The 10,954-nt window shown below is 45.2% G+C and overlaps 1 protein-coding gene across 1 annotated transcript in view; it reads left to right on the top strand.

Annotated features, from left to right (window-relative positions):
• PTK2 (protein tyrosine kinase 2) overlaps nt 1-10,954 on the top strand; it is a 194,671-nt gene that overhangs the window by 9,477 nt on the left and 174,240 nt on the right. The window lies entirely within an intron of this gene.

The following is a 10,954-nucleotide window of genomic DNA, read 5'->3' as shown; positions in this document are numbered from 1 at the left end:
TCCTTTGTTGGTTATATATTTTTCCACTTTCTCTCCCCACTTTGTCGTGCAGTTTCACTGACACAGTGGGTTTTCTTTCTTTTTTTCTTTTTGTCTTTTGAATGAAGAGAAGTTCTTTTTACTTTTATTTTTTGGCCGCACCACACGACTTGTGGAATCTTAGTTCCCCGACCAGGACTTGAACCCCGGCCTTTGGCATTGAAATCGCAGAGTCCTAACTACTGGACTGCTGGGAAAGTCCTCAGACATTCTTAAGTTTATTGTGGTTAAGTTTATTACTGGGAATTATACTTAATTCCCAGTGATCAAGTTAAAATGTGAGTTTTCAATTTTATTTTAAAAACTTTGTGGAAGTTTTCAGACATATGCAAAAACAATGTTGTAATGATATCTCCATGTTCATTACCACGTTTAATGATGGTCTTCATTAAGATTGTTAACTCGATCGGTGGTACTGGTTTACATTTAAAAGACATGAAGGAACTTGCTTTGAACACATATGCTTATGTTGGCCAGATATCATGGCTCTTGCTGAAATGTGACATAACAATTTATGACACATTTCTTTTGGAACAGAAAGGGATCAAGTGTCAGTGTACAGCTTTTTAAAGTTGGTGATGCTCAGAGGCATCTAATAGTCCTAACCAGCTGGGTGTTAAGCAAGGCCGTGGATCTCTCCACAGCCTCAGAACCTGGGGTGGAATGGCCCTTCCTTCTTTCTTCCCTCCCTCCCTTTTTCTCTTTCTTTCTGTTTTTCTTGTACTTGAGTCAAAATACACGTCTCTTGCTTTGCAGTGTTCGTTTAATGCTCCTGATAGCAGTGTGTCTTTTTTTTTTAAAACTTAGTCATTAGGATGGAGAAGCAGCATGAAGCTTTAATAGAGCAAAACTCATCAGAGAAATGCGCTTAGTATGTTAGTCCTTTTCAGGAGATGCTTTTGTTAAACATTGAAGAGATAGAGAAGAACATGTGTGAGGTGTGAGTAAGCTGTAGACCAAGAGTGCTCTGACCTCCCAGAGAAAGGCGCCCGGGGCCACAGAGGTGCCGGCCGCTCTGGGGGAAGAGGCCGAGGCAGGAACATGTAGGCTCTGAGGGCATCTAGGCTTCTGTCTGTGCCCAGGACTCGGCCCTGCTGTTGTGGTGCGAAAGCAGTCGTGAACTCTGGGCAAAGGGGTGAATGGTCTGTGTTCCAGTACAGTTTTATTTCTGGACCCTGAAATTTGAATTTCATGTAATTTCACATGCAACAAAATGTTATTACTCTTTTTTTAAAATTTAAGTTTACTTTTGGCTGTGTTGGGTTTTTGTTGCTGTGCAGGTTTTTCTGTTGTAGAGTGTGGGCTGTAGAGAACAGGCTCAGTGGTGTGACTCCCGGGCTCTAGGGTGCAGGCTCAGCGGTGTGACTCCCAGGCTCTAGAGAACAGGCTCAGTGGTGTGACTCCCGGGCTCTAGAGTGCAGGTTCAGTGGTTGTCACTCCTGGGCTTCGTTGCTCTGAAGTATGTGGGATCTTCCTGAATCAGGGATTGAACCCCCGTCTCCTGCATTGGCAGGAGGATTCTTTACCACTTAGCTACTACGGAAGCTCGTTATTATTTTAATAATTTATTTAATCATACACAGTTAAAAACCGTTCTTAACTCATGGGCTGTACAAAAACAAACGATGCAGCCACCCTGGTTTAGAGAAGAAAGCTAGCCTGGCAGCTGTGGACCAGCTGCAACAATGGAGAATCCCCTCCCGCCCTGAGCCCACCTGTTCCCTACCACGGCCCCCTCTTACTTTGTAAGCCGTGTAGCCGTCTTCCTTCAGCCTCCTGAGCTACCACCTCCTTCTTCAAGCCCTGCTACCACTGTTATTTTACTCACCTTTATTTTCTTTGTCACTTGACTATGACAGAAGATCTGAGAGCAAAATGTTCACTCCTGTATCCCCAACATTTAAAACAGCGGTCAGTGAATGAATATTGCATTTATCATTTCTTTGTGTCAGTTTTGTTTGTGTTGAACTCTCTACTAGGGAATCACACTGCATTTGTTTTTCTGCGACTGGCCTTCTTTCCGCTCAGCACTGTGGTTAAGACCTGTTGGAGGGCTGTCCGTGGTCAGTGTTGGTTCACTTTCTCTGTTGTGTAATGTGGTCTCCAGTTGATGGGCATTTGGATTGTTTCCAGCCTCTACTGCCCACGTGCGTGGATGTCTCGCCTGCCCACGTGGGGTGTGATGCCGGTTCTGGCTGGCCAGCCTTCAGCTTGCCTGCTTCCTGCCAGATTGCTCTCAGGGTACCCTGCCAACTCGCATCCCACTGATGCAGGGAGGTGACTCCTGGCTGCTCTGCATTCTTGCCAGTGCGCTGTAGTTGATTCTGCCTTCTTCAGTTTTGCCGTTCTGGTAGTTATGTAATAGTATCTGTTTGTGGCTTTACACTGAATTTCTCTTTGTACTAATTAGGTTAATAATCTTTTAATATATTGGTTATATCTCTTTCTTATGAAGAGAAGACATTGGCCTGATTTTCTTCTTACGTTTTTCTTATTGACTAGTAGCTGTTTTACATGTGTGGATTACTGTCCTTTGTCACTGTAAGTTGTGAATATATTTTTCCAGTTTGTGTTTTATCCTTTTCAGATGTCTTGGAACTAAGGTTCTTAATTTTAACATTGTTGATTCTATCAGTCTTTTTCTTTATGATTAGTTTTTTTGTCTTATTTAAGGAATTTTTCTTTACTGAAGGGTTACAGTTTGATATGAAATATTTTTATTATTTATTCATAAAGCATGTATTGTTCCATTCAGTAAATATGTTTGATATTTAGGTGTTTTCTTTTTTTTTTTGGCCATGCCACACGTCTTGTGGGATGTTAGCTCCTCCACCAAGGATGCAGCCGAGGCCCTTGGCAGTGAAGGTGCCAAGTCCTAGCTGCTGGACCACCAGGGAAGTCCCTGTGTTTTCTGACTTCCATAAAGATTCCTTTGATAACTTATAATTTATTTTAGTGTTTGATAAATTCCAAATGAATGACTATTCTTTGTTGTACCTTGCTGTGATTTATTTCTAAAATGGGACTGTAGTAAGAAAATGTGTTCTGCATGGAACCATGTCTTTGAAATTAATGTTATCTTTAATACATCCATGTGTGCGCTCAGTTGCTTCAATCATGTCTGACTCTCGGTGACCCCGTGGATTGTAGCCCCCAGGCCCCTCTGTCCATGGGATTCTCCAGGCAAGAACACTTGCGTGGTTGCCATGCCCTCCTCCAGGGGGGTCTTCCCCACCCAGGGGTCGAACCTGTGTCTCCTGTCTCCCACTCACGCCACCTGGGAAGCCCAAAATCCTAGTTCAGTTTGGCTGTATCTTGACCCTAACTCTCAAAGTTCTGGACACTTAGGTACATCTCACTTTTGAAAACTCTGGAAACACTTGTTTTATTTCCAGCCTGAAGTCGAGGTGTTAGTACACGGTAGCAGCTCTTGGACTCTGAAGCTTGAGGACAGGTGACTGCCTCGACTGCCAGTTTGTTTCAGCTTAGCCGAGCGGCGGGGGTTCACGCTGTGCCTGCAGCTGCTTCCTTTCAGTGGCATTTGTTAATTAAGCTGTTTAATTTTACCTTCTCAAGACTGAAAGAAAGAAAAGGAAGAAAATTTTAGTTTGTGGTTATAGCAGGGTCTTTTAGCCAAGTGCTTACTTTGGGTATTCATTTCATTTTTGTTTACAAAAAGTAGCATTGACTTGAAAAGTATCAAAATTAAATAATAGGTCAGAAGTTAAATTTTATTCCTCCCCTAATGTCTCAGGTATTGGCAGCTGAGAGGTTTAGGCATCATGGTTTGTGTAGAGAGGCAGCTCTTTTAGCAGGAGTCTCTCATCTGGGAAGCAGACGGCCTGGGTTCAAATGTTACCCCTATGCCTTTTGTCCTGTGACTTTTGACTAGTTGTTTAGTTTGTCAGAGTCTCAGTTTCAGATAGCCCTTATCTATAAAGTCTAGTGTCTATAATCTCTGCCTTTGCGGGTATGTGTGCGGCTACTTTGTAAAGTGAGGCAAATGTCAAGTGCCAGGATCAGGGTCTTTTTCAGACTTACATAGTGCTGGATCACTACAGGCCTAGCCTTTCCACTCACATGTTTCCCTGGCTGCTTCTTGAACGGGTCAGTTGAACTCATTTGTTTGTTTAGCATTTGTGAACCCCTGCCTGTGCCTCGTGCAGCACTGAGCCCTGGTGATGCAGGCGGGTGGCGTGGGGCGGGCTCAGGTCAGCGATGGGCACGGCCGGTGCTCCGAGGGTCGAGGATGCGGCCCCAGTGCCGGTGAGGCTCCGGTGTCGGCAGACTTCTCTGTTGAAGGCCAGGCAGTGGATGCCTCAGGCTTTGCAGGCCACAGATGGCCTGCCACATATTTCTTGAATTTTCCTCTTACAAAGGTAAAAAATACATTCTTAGCGCAGGGACCTTACAAAACCTGGCTGTGGACCAGATGCATTGGCCTCTGCAGGTGTCTGAAAGGATCTGTAGGAGTTCAGTGGAAAGTGGGAAGCAGGAGCGCCCTGTGCAGAGGCGTGGAGGTGTGAGGGCCGCAGGGGTGGAGTGGGCTGTTCCTGTCAGATCTGGAGCTCAGCACGGGCTGGGGAGGAGGGCGGTGAGCTTGGTGTGGAAGGCAGGATGTTTGCACTTGCTTCTGATCCAGAGCAGATGTGTGGGGCGGGAGGAGGCTGGGACGGGATGAGCGCTGTGGCCCTACAGAGATGTGCTCTGGAGGGGAGGCAGGAAGCAGGCGCTTGTCACTCAGGAAATGGCTGCCCAGCTGGCTCACTTGGAGGGGAACCGGCGGAGGGCAGGGTTCAGTTTCAGTCTGCGCTCCTTTGATCATATAATGATGTGGTACAAATAAGTGAGGAAAGCCTCGATCAAGGGTGCAGCTGAGTAGCTGGAGAGAAGGGGGTGATTTGAAGTCGTTTTCTGAGTTAATCTCTGGGTCCCGACCAGGCGCATGGCGTGGCCGGGTGGCAAGAGGGGTCCCAGGTAACTCTCCTGAGGTGACCCGCTCATGAAGCTCTGTTTGCTCTGAAATACGAGCAGCCGCGGTAGCTTTGAGGAGGAAACATTCTTTCCTGGGTCCATGAGCCCCAGAAATTAAGTTGTAAGCAGAATTGTGTGTTTTTCCCTGCAGAGAGAACTTCAGGGCTCTTGGATTACTAAGGAGGAGCCCAGCACCCAGGGGAGCCACTTCTTAATAGATTGTATACATCTGGCGCTCCTCAAAGGTTTAGGCTAATCATCCGAATCATGGTTTTACTTTCCATGTAATACATCGCAAACTGCCAGGTAAACCCCAAATGCATGCAGTCCCATTAGACTCCATATAGAGCCATCTCAACTGGCTGTTAGAATGTTCCCCCACCTCTCCTCTCCTCCAGAGACAGACAGCAAGACATGTATTTGGTACATAGGAGGCCGACCAGGTGTGTGGGACTCTGACAGGCACAGAATGTTTTCAGCACGCTGTTGTAAGGTGGGCAGAGCTGAAGTTTACAGTTAGGCTTCTCTTCATAGTCACATGCCTGTGAGAGGTGGGCACGTGTCCCTTTTAAGTTGGATTTGCCATTACCAAAATTGAGGGTAGTTTCTACCTAGGAATGTGTGACCTCAGGCCCAGCTAAACTGCGGCAGCCTCATCAGGCAGGAGGTGCCGGGGTGCAGAGGTGACTTCCTGGGAGCTGTGCGTGGCCCTGGCCTTTCCTCTGGTGAAGTTCACCCTTTACTGTGTGAAGCCTAATTATCATTAGACAGGTTAATTATTTCTGTCATGACTAGGGAGTTCAAGAAATTACTGCTTTTAGGGATACGATATATGTTGCAACCACATGTGGTATAATTTACTACAAAACTAGAAAATCAGAATTTCTGCTAAGTGAAGATGTCTCCAAAAGTGTGCCACACTTGACACCTGTCCTAATGTTTTCCTTTGGAACTTGAATAAAGATCAGGAGTCATGCTGGGAGATAGCTCATTTTTAGAATCAGAATTTTAAAATATTTTGACAGGTTGTAATGAAGTGCTAAAATCATTAAGGTAAAATTAAAATTTATTAGGAATAAATGTAAAATGGTAGACTTAAATCAAAAAGAAAATCAACGGAGAAGGTTGAGGGTGGGTGAAATATGTCCTAACTGTTCCTGTGTGCAGAAGACGGGGTGGTGGAGGATGTTGGTTGACTAAAACTGGGATTGTCAAGCTTTTATGTGAATGGGTACATGAGAAATAGTTTAGGTTTTCCAGACTAATAGACAAAATCAAGGATATTATGTAAATACTTCTGTAACAAGAGAGAACACAGAATTTTTTTCTTGGACAGAATCCAAATTATAACTGAGCATGATTTTTTATGATATCGGTCCCCTGATGAGAGAATGGGATTCTCTTTCAGGGGCGGAAGTGGAGCGGGGGGTAACGCTTTTTTAAATTGAGTTTTAAAGCTAGTGCTGCCTGTCATCAGAGTCAGTCACACATGTTTGTCTCCTAATGCTGATCTAACAAGGAGGTATTTCATCTTTGAAAATGTCTTTATGCCGATCGGTGCTCTCAGATCCTGATACCGTGCAGGAGTATATCATTTTAATTGAGCATATTCATTACTTGGAAGGCATTTATAGAATTCTCTTAGATTCTTCTTGATATTTGCCTTTTAGCGTGTCGTCGTATTGCAGATTAATCACTTCCGGTTGATGGTTGGAAGGGGGGGCCTCAACTGCATAGTTAAATGGATTTTGAAATATGTAAATTTTCATTATACTTGCATCAAGGTTCAAAAAATGCTGCTGGAACTGTAGCTTAAACTCAGAAAATATATCTGCTGTGAATTTGTGTGGGAATGGAAATCTCACTTCTCATAACTTCTGGTAGCTTGGGGAGTGTGTAAAGAAGCGTGGTGTTCCTTGTGATTCAGATGTTGGCTGTCATTGAAATGACTTTACTGCAGTAGAAGGGCCTCATATAAGCAGCCTTGGAATTTTAGGTTGGGTTCATTAAGAAATGTTATCAAGTCTTTTGTGCATGCTAAATAGCTTCAGTCGTGTCCAACTCTGCGACCCCATGGCCTGTAGCCTGCCAGGCTTCTCTCTTCGTGGGATTCTCCAGGCAAGAATACTGGAGTGGGTTGCCATGCCCTCCTCCAGGGGATCTTCCTGATGCAGACATAACCTGTCTCTTAGGTTTCCTGCATTAGCAGGTGAGTTCTTTACCACTAGCGCCACCTGGGAAGCCCTTAGCCAGTCTTTAGTTAAAGCTAATTTCATTGACTACAGTGTTCAGTAATAGTAGTAGTCGACAGAGGGTCTCTTTCAGAGCAATTTCAGTCATGCTTCTGAGGTCAACAAGTCACAACAAAACCTACCCCAAACTGCTAAACTGCTGTGTGGAAGGACAAGTCAGACTCTTTCAGTGAACTTTGCTGTTGATGCTGCTGGTTCAGCAACACACAAGAGATTAGAAAACTTTGCACAGGGTACCTGCAGATGAAGAACCCAGTGAATAACTGTAGTTGAAATAACCATGTTTAAATGCTTTAAACATCCTAACGTTTTCACGATCTTTGTAAATTTGTCCAGCCAGCCCTTTTCCTGCTTCCCATGTACTTTCAGTCAGCATTTGTATTCTGCTTCAGGTAATACTAAATTTAGTGTTTTGTCCAGTTCTTTGAAAATATTCTCCCTTGTAGTCCACATACATTGTTCTTGGAAGCCAGTTCCTCAGGACCATCGACTCCTTGAGTAACATTTGTTGACAAGCAGCCAAGGAAAGCCCCCAGAGTTGTTTGCCTTGTTCTGTGACTGACTGTTGATGCTGTTTCCTGCACCCTCAACTCTGAGCATCTGTTCTTACTGATAGTCCTGAGCAGGTTTTTTCTCAACACATTTCTCTGGCCGTGCGAACATCGGTGTAAACCGAGGAGCCATCTAGGATTGTGAGCAGAGGCGTAGTGTGTCTGACTGAGATGCCGAGTCACCTACTGTGCTGAGAACAACCGCTGGGGTGGCTGGGGCAGGCGCAGGGGTCCTCTGTTCCGCGCTGTTCCTGCTCGGGTGAGTGATGACGGCAGCTCAGGTCGGCATAGTGCTGGGGGCCATGGCACCAGGGGCAGTTTCTGGGCATGTTCTGCAGGAAAAGCCGACAAGATTGGGTGGGGAGTGTGGGAGGAAGGGTCAGGGGTGGTGTCCACTGTTTGTGGCCTTGCCCGTTGGAAGGCAGGGCTCATAAACGTGGAGGACTGCACAGGAGGTTCGTGAGGGAAGATCAGGCCTGAGCTCTGTTGGGCATTTTGAGCAGTTCCCTTGGGCAACCTTTCGCTTCTTTGAGCAGGCTTGTAGCTGGTCCCAGATCCAGTATATCTGTCAGGGTTTGGTCAGGAATTCAGAAGCCACTATAGATGTTTTTTCAACAGGAATTAGAAGCCATCACTTGTGTTGGAAGGGCTGGCAGGGTCAAAGGTCAGGGAAGCAGCCCTCACACTGAGTGCGTCCCCGGGTTCCTCTGGGCTCAGCGGTGATATGGACAGTTGGTGCTGCTGCCACTGAACTCAGTGTGTTGAGGCAGGTGGTTCTTGGAGTCTCTCTCTGGGGCAGCTGAAATTCTCCTTGGAACGTACCTGAGGTCTTGGCTGCCATATCAACCTGCGGCTACGCTCCTGCCCACAGCTGCCTCTGGGGAGTGCTTTTCTCCTTCATCTTATCAGTCTTGCAAGAGTTTCCTCCAGCCCTGAATTGGGGCAGGAAGCAGTTCTGGCTTCTCTGTGGTGCTGGGATGCAGGGTGACAGCAGTCAGTCCAGGACGACAGCCAGGCAGCGGGTCTGAGCGAGAAACACACATTGTAGAGCTGTTGGCAGGAGACAGCACTTCTGTTCAGCTTGCCTTAGAGGTAAGCTCGGCCAGGAGGAGAAAGGACAGCGCCTTGGGGGCTCTAGAATGGACGGGTTAGAGTGAGCAGGAGCATCTGAGCACTGAGAAGAAAGTGGGGCAGTCTGTTGGTGGTGTTGTGAGTGTTGGTTTTTCAGAACTTAGTAACTTCGCCTCTTATTTCCTGTTACTGTGTTCACTTAGTGCTTAGTACAGATGGATGGCAAACCCTGTGTTCAGCCCTGGCGCAGATGCCCGAGACATGGCATGCCCACCTGTGAGCAGCGCCACCGTGCAGTATTAGAGTATTTTTGGCTAGAAAATTAGTTTGAAGCGTAAAGAAGCTTTTGTTTGCCCAGATGATTTTCATAATAAATTCACATTCTTTATATATTTTTGGTTTTTAGAAAGTTGGTTCTGACCTTTTTTTTTTTTTTTTTTAAGAATACAGGTTCCAGCTTGCCTAAGTATGAAACTGTTGGTAGACTGAGCTTAGAGGAAGGGCGATGCACATGAAGAGGTTGTGTATTTTGGACATTGGAGACCTTCACAGTTAACTCACATTATTGCAGTGTTGTGGGTTAAGAAACAGTGGGTTTGGGCCTTATTTAACACTTAGCATCAAAAAGACCAATTCTCCTCCAGGGGTGCAGCCTATATGTTCGATTCGAGCCAACTAGAATTTGTCAGTGTCGTGTTGAATGTTACTGAGCTTTAGGAAGAATTCTCTGTCGTGGTTGCTTTGGAAAGCCCAGATCTTGTTCATTGTTTTAACAGTAAATTATCTGGTTACTTTGGGAAAGCAGAATAGCACCATCAGTTTTAAGAGTGCTGGTAAGCTAGTTTTGAGCTTCCCTTGTGGCTCAAACGGTAAAGAACCTGCCTGAAGTGTAGGAGACCCAGGTTTGATCCCTGGGTCGGGAAGATCCCCTGGAGAAGGGGATGGCAACCCACGCCTGTATTCTTGCCTGGAGAATCCCACTGACAGAGGAACCTGGTGGGCTACAGTCCATGGGGTGGCAAAAAGTCAGACACGACTGAGTGACTAACACTTTCAAGCCAGCTAACGCTTGAATCCTGATTGCTCCCTTGCTTGCTGTGTGACCTGGAGAATTTAATTCGTTAAGACTTAGCTTTCTTATGTGTAAAATGGGAACACTGATAGTAACCAGTTAGGACTGTGAGGAGCTGGTACTTGCAAAATGCTCAGGAGAAAGGCTGAAACTAACTGTATGATGATCAGGTTTGATTCTGAGGCTTAGTGAGAGGTGGGTGTCAGAAAGCTGGCCAGGTTGGATTGTGCGTTGAAATGAGAACAAGATGAGCAGGGTGGTAGAAGGAAATATTTTACCTGTTATTGAAACATAGGTTTAGAGTGTGTGACTGGTGGAAAATTTTAGTTCACATTGTTAGAAAGGGAAAGGGGTTCAGAGTATCCCAGGTGTCTGTTTATACCCATCTTAAAACACCTGTTCGTGCCAGAAAGGTGTAGCTTATCCACCTTACAGCCATCTTCAGGGACCTGGTAGTATATTTTATTATATAATGAGGCAAGTTTAGTTTCTCTTTATCTGTCTGGAGCAAAAGATTTTACTTATGCATTTTAATTATACAGCTTGGGAAATGTTTGATTTTCTGCTCTTATTGAACTAGTTCAATTTTTATGCTTATATTTTATCAGTTTTGTATGTTTGCTAAGATGCAGAGCTTCATATTCTTAATAAAGATAGATTAGCTCACGGGATAAATAGGAGTGCGGGCACACAGCGGGCGCTGAGTCGCTCACTACTAACATGACAAGTGAACAGCCCTCCGGTGATAAAATGGAATGTTGTTACCTACTTGAATTCTCCTTACAATGAAACAAAGAGCAGTTGTAAAGCACTCAAAAGTCAGTGCATCCATTCATTTATTCATGCATTGTCACTCAGGCATCAAGCATATGTTTATTGATTAAGTGCTCTAGGTGTTTGATACAGTGTATATTATCGGGGTATACAGTGGGGAACAAAAACCAGACCTGGGGAGTAACTGGGATGTTTTGCCTTTCACAGCAAGGAGAAGAAAG

Source organism: Bison bison, unplaced genomic scaffold (assembly GCF_000754665.1).
Source record: "Bison bison bison isolate TAMUID 2011002044 unplaced genomic scaffold, Bison_UMD1.0 scf7180017864036, whole genome shotgun sequence".
NCBI classification, from domain to species: Eukaryota; Metazoa; Chordata; class Mammalia; order Artiodactyla; family Bovidae; genus Bison; species Bison bison.
This window is presented reverse-complemented; position numbering and strand designations above follow the sequence as displayed.